Raw genomic sequence first — 6,495 nt, 5'->3', positions numbered from 1 at the left:
TCGACCCCGCCCGTGGCGCCGACCCCTACGGGGCGGCCGGGAGACAGGCTCTCGCCGCGGCCACGGTTGTTGGCGCTCGAGCCCCGGCCTCGCCCCGCCACTGGCGGGCCGCGGGAGGAGGGGGCGCGGGGCGGCCCCGCCTTCCCCCCCGAGGAGGCGCCGGGCGGCCATATTGCCGAGCTGTCTGCGGCGGCTGCGGCGCGTCTTCTCGCAGGCGGCCCGGGGCTCGCACCGCCGACTCTCCGCTAGCTCGCCGCCAGCCGCGACGCCCCCGCCGAGCCGCGCCTCAGCCAGCCGGCGGCGGGCAGGGAAGGAGCCACTGATTTTCGGGGTAAGTCCTGCTCGGCGCGCTCCCCGTCCCAGGCCCGGGTGCCGCTCTCCCCACCGCGGCGCTGAGGTGGCGGCCAGAAGTTGCCGGGCTGTGGCGCCGCGGCCCGGGGCCTGGCGCGCCTCACAGACGGGCTCGCGCCTGGCCGCCCAAAAGGCGCCGCGGTCGTTAACGGCTGAGCCGTGCCTCTTGCCCGGGGTCTTCCGCCGCGCCGTCGGCCGTCGGCCTGGCCGCCCTGTGCGTCGGGCGGTGCGGGTTCCCGCCGCTGTGGACTGGGCCCTGGGCTCGGCCGGGAGCGCCCCCGGGGGCCGCGTGGAGCGTGAATTCCACGCTCTCTCGCAACCCGGGGACCGCAAGGCTAGAACTTCTCCCCTGGCCTCCTGTTTGGAAGTCGGGGTGTTGGATTACTAGAGAGCGTGCGGACGCCCTAGCAGCGGAAAGGCCGTCCGGCCGCTCGAGCCCGCGAGGCCAGGCCCGGGTTCCCGGCCGCCCTTGCCTGGGGCGGCAGTCGCTGCCCGTGCCCTCCCGGCCCCCCGACTTGCCCGAACCGCGGAGTCGCCTGGCGCAGTGTGAGCCGACCCCACCAGGAGACTGAGCATTTCTACCTTTCGGGGCTCCCAAACTCCCATCTCCCAGCTAAGTTTGAAAGGGAGCAGTGCGTTATTTCAGTTGAAATAGCACGTCTGTTCCTACACAGATGTTTCTGTAAACGTTGCCAGGATTCTAGGTGGTTTTGTTTTTCCTCCCTCCCTAGAAGAGTGATTATTCATTGGAAATGTGTTTTAAGAGGTCAAGTTTATAATTTTATTTTAAAGTACAGTTGAGATTTTGTACCGAGGTGTCAGGGAGATATTGGTGTGTGTAGAGATTTGCATGATGTAAACGTAAAAGCCCAAGATAACAAGGGTTTATGTGATAAAAGAGTACTTGGACACTGCAATCTATTGTTGGCCGAGCATCTTTTTTGTTTTTTTTTTTTTTTGTTTTTAAATAGAATACTTATAAGACTATGACGGAGCACAGAATAAACAATTGCCTTGTTCATTTTGCTGCATAAATGATGGCTTAATCTGCTTGCCAAACAGCCCCATCAGATCTGAAAAGACAGCCTAATGTTAGGATTGCGGGTTTTTTTAATCTTTAGAATTCTGTCACTTGCACCAGTGTGTCTTTATCTTTCATAGTAATAATTTCTTCAAATATGACAAAGTACAGACTCCTTTTCAAATTGTGAGCATGCTGTGAAGAGAACCACACTGGCTTTCTCTACATAAATCCCTTTGAAAACTGTAGTTTGGAACATACTCGGTAGTCACTAGGAAGTCTTTAGCTTGTCTACATGAGAAGGAGGAGAAGGAGTTTGATGTGACAACTTAAGTGTTAAGCCCTTGCCTCTGTGGGTCCTACATACTGGTTTGCTCATGTGTAGCTTTCACACAGGAGAGAATGTCAGAAGAGCTCAAGAGATGTTTGTAGAGTAGAGCTAACAGATTTTCAATGTGAAAAAAACATTGAATCATAATTTTATGGGAATTATGATTGCCTGGGTGAAAATTACACAGCTTCTTTGCAGCATCTGTGTGCAATGATTAGGAACAACAGGTCTGCTTTCTCCTCTCTTAGTAGCTGTCAGTAGTTTGGGGGGAGGGGATAGGAGATAGGTGAATTTTGTTCCTTTCTTCACCATTCCCAAGAGCAGAATGTATTTTTATTAACTAGTGTTTAATCTCTGGTGAGTGGTTGGAAGACTTACATATTTATTTTATTTTTTAAATCTCTTAATATAAAATTATGTGCAGTCTAATAGAGTAGATTCTGAAATGTTGAGTGATGATGAGAGTCCAGAATTTTCATTTGTTTAAAACTTAACACATTTTAAATCGAGCCTTTTAAAAACAGGGTGGCAAGTCGTAACTTTTTTTCCCCCAAGGACCAAGGCTTTTAAAATATTGCCCCATTGAGGTAGAGAAGGCTGAGCTGTGCTGATGGAGCATAGCTGTAGGGCATAGGCTCTAGTTCCCTGTTCTTGGTGCAGTCTGGGAGACTGAGTCTCTCTTGGCTGGCTTGGGCCTCTTATTGCTGTAGTCTGGGAAGTAAGGAAATCACTCCTGGATGACTTGGGCTCCCTGCAGATCAAGAGCTGGTGGGAACTGCTTTACCCTGTTGACATCCTGAATAGGGAGCTGGGTTAAATTGCTGCTCTATAAGGTTATTTTAAGTTTCTAGAGCATAGGTGTCACTAGAAGGTGATCTGGGAAAGCCCTGACTTGAGGAAGCTCATCCAGTCTGACCTCAGAGTTATTCTATCTCTTGTGTTACAGCTGTCCTCTCTGTCCCATTCATTAAGTTTCTGTATGCTTCTTAGTATTGTTATGGATGTATATTTTATATCATTAAACAACTATAAAACAATGTACTACATGGTAAAGTTATAACACCCAGAAAGATGCAAAGCCATAGAGTAAAACGCTTGTCTTTGTGCCCCAGGACTCTGTAGTCCAGTCCATGGCCCCATTGTTCGTAATAATTGCCTTGTGTATAGAATGTGGTAGCATTCCTGCAAGGAAAGGCACACCTTATTTCTCATCTGTGGGTCTCAAGTCAAGTCTGTTAGTATAACGTTGTGCTATAGCAACTCCTGACATGGTGTTTATTACTTATATTGAACATGAAAACATGTACATATATACACAGAAGCATAAAATGTCTTTTAAACAGGTTTATTATTTAGAGCAGCATCTATATTTTTTTAAACCTGGAAACTATTTAGAAAGGAATAGTTGTCTACATGATTTTTTCTCTGTCTTTAATAGTAGACTCTAGCTAGTAACCAGGTTAGTGGAAAATATGGTGGTTATATGGGTTTCCTCCACACTAAACAAAATTATGTGTAGCAGTGGTTGCAAATTCACCAATTTAAAATAACTAGGATTTTTGTTTTTATTGGTATTTAGATAGGGTAGCCTTGGCTATCCTATAACTTGCTATGTAGACCAAGCTGGCCTGGCACTCAGAGATTTTCTGCCTCCAGAATGTTGAAATTAAAGGTATAAGCCACGCTACCTTTAAATAACAGACTTGTTAAATAGGTATTTGCTATAAATTTGTGTATGAGTAAGCTTTGTCTTTTTTCCTATAGTTTACCTTTTAAGTATAATTCTAAATTTACACATATTAAATTTTATGTATACAAACACTGTCACTAAATTTATACATCTAGTGAATGATATAACCAAAAAATGCTGATTGCTTTTCTTTATGCTTTATATACATTGGAAATAATAGAGCAAAGTTAGTTTATTTGGAAAGATTGGTAACTGTTTTGTGTATTAGCTAGTTAAAACCAGTAGGCCAAATCTAGCCTGCTCACATTTTTGTAAATAAAGTTTTATTGACCAGGCAGTGGTGGAACATGCCTTTAATCCCAACAGGGATTAGGAGGCAGAGATAAACAGATCTCTAAATTTGAGGTCAGGATGGTCAAGGCTCATGGAGAAACTCTGTCTCGAAAAGCTGAAAATTAAAAAATTTAAGTTTTATTGGAACTTGTACATGCTGGTTGTTTACATATTGTCTGTGGCTTCTTTTGAGCCATGATGGCAAACCATAGGAGTTACAAAACCTGAAATAGTTACTCTTTGCTTTTTTGCAGAGAGAATTAGCTTATCTCCAATTTGAAAGAAAATAACAAAAAAATGTCTACTGTATTGAAAGAATGTTTTAAACTGGGTCTTGTGGTACAAATCTGTGATCCTAGCTGTCCTGGGATGAGGCAAGGGATTGCATGTTCAAGGTCAGTCCAGACAACTTAGTGAGATTCCCCGTCTCAAAATAAAATAAAATAAAAAAATAAATAAATAAAGGGCAGCAGATAGAGTTCAATGATAGACTACCTAATAGGGTTCAGTCCCCATAGGTGGGGTGGAGATTGGAGTGGGTTTGTTTTTACATAGTAGCAAAGGAGTACCACATTACTATTTTCTGAGATAGTGGGGTAATTAACTTTATAAATTGTACTACCAGTAATTGATATTTAGAGGATTTCTTCTCTGAATTTTAGTTATTTCTAAATTTAGCTCTTGGCTTTCAAGACTTTAAATATTTCTTTTAACTTTTTGCTACACGTGAATTTCTAATGTTTTGAATCTTTACATCATATAAGATACACTGAGTAAAAATAATAGAAAACTCTCAACTCTGGCCTGGGGCCTTCCCCGTTAGACTAAGGTGACTTTTTACTTTGGTTAGCTGTAGGGGAATGAGTTGAGTACCTTGTATAAATACAAAATAGGGGAGGATTCCTTTTCAGAATCTTCTCCCAAGATGTCTTCTGCTTCTTGGCCAGGATTGTAGCATGTTCTATATCTCCCAATTTTGTTACTGTTGATCAGATTGTTTTCTTTTGATTCTGTTCCATTGTTTTCCTAGTAATATACCAAATGCATTGAATTCTTTTGTCCCCAAGTGGAAAAAGATCCAAAGTGATCTGTCACACGTTAGTATGCTTAAATGAACATGCAACTAATATTCCTGGTTCAAAACTTAAATTATAAAATGAAAAACATTGTTATTAAAATGTGTTATTAAATTACTCTACAGGGCTAAATCCAGCCTCCTGCCAGTTTTTACAAGTAAAGTTTTATTTGAATGATTGCAACATAAGACTATGGCTTGTGAAACCTTACATGTTTTTTTACCCAGCCCTTTACAGAGAATTTGCTGAACTTTTTTTTAAGACGTCAGTCATACATCCAGGCAATTGTTACAATATAGTAAATACTTCTTGCATTTCGGCCTTAAAGATGGAAAAGATACTGAAGAATTGACAGTGTAAAGAACATGTGCCATAGTAAATACCTTAAAAGTGTGTTTAGTGGGATTGTAGCAAATGTCAGCTGGAATTAGTAATAGTGTGTAAAATTCTAAGAATCATCTGTGATATGTCAATTCTGGATATTTCTTGCTTTCTATTTTTTAAAAATTTTAAATATTTCTGTTTCTGTAAATTAATAATCTTTGAATAAAAATTAGCCAGAGTGATATGTCCTTAAAAAAGAATCCTCCCTTCATAAAACAGACAATGAGGATGAACAGCATCGTAGTTAGGGTTAATTGACAGTGTCTCTTCAAGTGTGCTATGTGTGCAGGCTAATGTGTCTCCAAGGATAGCCATGTGCATCCCAACACGTGTAGATGACAGTGCCATGTTGAAGTGTCAAAAGTTGAACACTCAGTGTATGAGGGATGGATTAAACTTTGTTAGATGTCATGAGAACTGATACCTAAATATTTTTTAGATTCTATATTTAGAGAAACTTAACAAACTTAGTTTGGTTTTAAGTAGAGGTGTATATATTGGAAAGATTACTATGTGCACCTCAAACAAGCAACATGATAATTATAGTCATTATTAAATGTGACGTTTACTCTAATTCTTGAATTCAGTAAAATAACTGAAATGGTTTTGGAACAAGATAAAGTAAGCTTTATTATGTTTGTTGTCTCATTGGTTCTTACTAGCTTGACCATTAAGATGAGAAGAAAATGTTGTCCTTGAAAATAACCAACAGCTAAAGTATTACCTGTAAGCCTAGATCATCATCAAAAGCAACAAAACCCAGCTACTGCTAAGTAATGTCTAATGTCTCCATGTAAGAGGTATTTGTGAATACAGTGTTGAGTCTTTGGTTCTTTACTGCTACATGAGTCTGCTTTCCTCTTACCATTTCTAACAGCATAAAAACGTTTGCTTTTTTTTTTTTTAGATTTATTTTATATCTTATATCTTAGTACACTGTCGCTTCAGATACAGAAGAAGAGGGCATCAGATTCCATTACAGATGGTTGTGAGCCACCATGTAGTTGCTGGGAATCGAACTTAGTCAGTGCTCTTAACCACTGAGCCATCTCTTCAGCCCCTAAAAAATGTTTTCTTAACTGTAAAATGAAGAAGTTAAACTGGAGATGGCTGTCTTACTTACATTTTAGCACATATTTACAAATGATGTTTCATTTGCCTTTCTGATCACCTTAGTAACAATATAGATTACTTAAAAAAAATTTAGGTCAGAATTGAAATTCAAGGTATGTTATTTTAGTAGTTCTGTTTTGCACTTAAGGTTTAGAAATTAAAATTTTCTCAAAACTTGCAAATATCTTTTGAAAAT

The 6,495-nt window shown here is 41.2% G+C and overlaps 1 protein-coding gene across 2 annotated transcripts in view; it reads left to right on the top strand.

Annotated features, from left to right (window-relative positions):
* The first annotated feature begins 215 nt into the window (after positions 1 to 215).
* Positions 216 to 6,495, top strand: part of Rdx (radixin) — a 51,822-nt gene continuing 45,542 nt past the window's right edge. Inside the window, exon 1 of one of the 2 annotated variants that reach the window (XM_028780215.1) lies at positions 216 to 331. The gene's annotated coding sequence lies outside the window, so the exon portion shown is untranslated. The remainder of the gene's footprint in view (positions 332 to 6,495) is intronic. The other variant, XM_028780217.1, reaches the window with a different exon arrangement.

This window comes from Grammomys surdaster, unplaced genomic scaffold (genome assembly GCF_004785775.1).
Source record: "Grammomys surdaster isolate TR1022 unplaced genomic scaffold, NIH_TR_1.0 365, whole genome shotgun sequence".
Taxonomy (NCBI): domain Eukaryota; kingdom Metazoa; phylum Chordata; class Mammalia; order Rodentia; family Muridae; genus Grammomys; species Grammomys surdaster.
The sequence above is the reverse complement of the archived record's forward strand: the minus strand, read 5'-3'. Positions and strand labels throughout refer to the sequence as shown.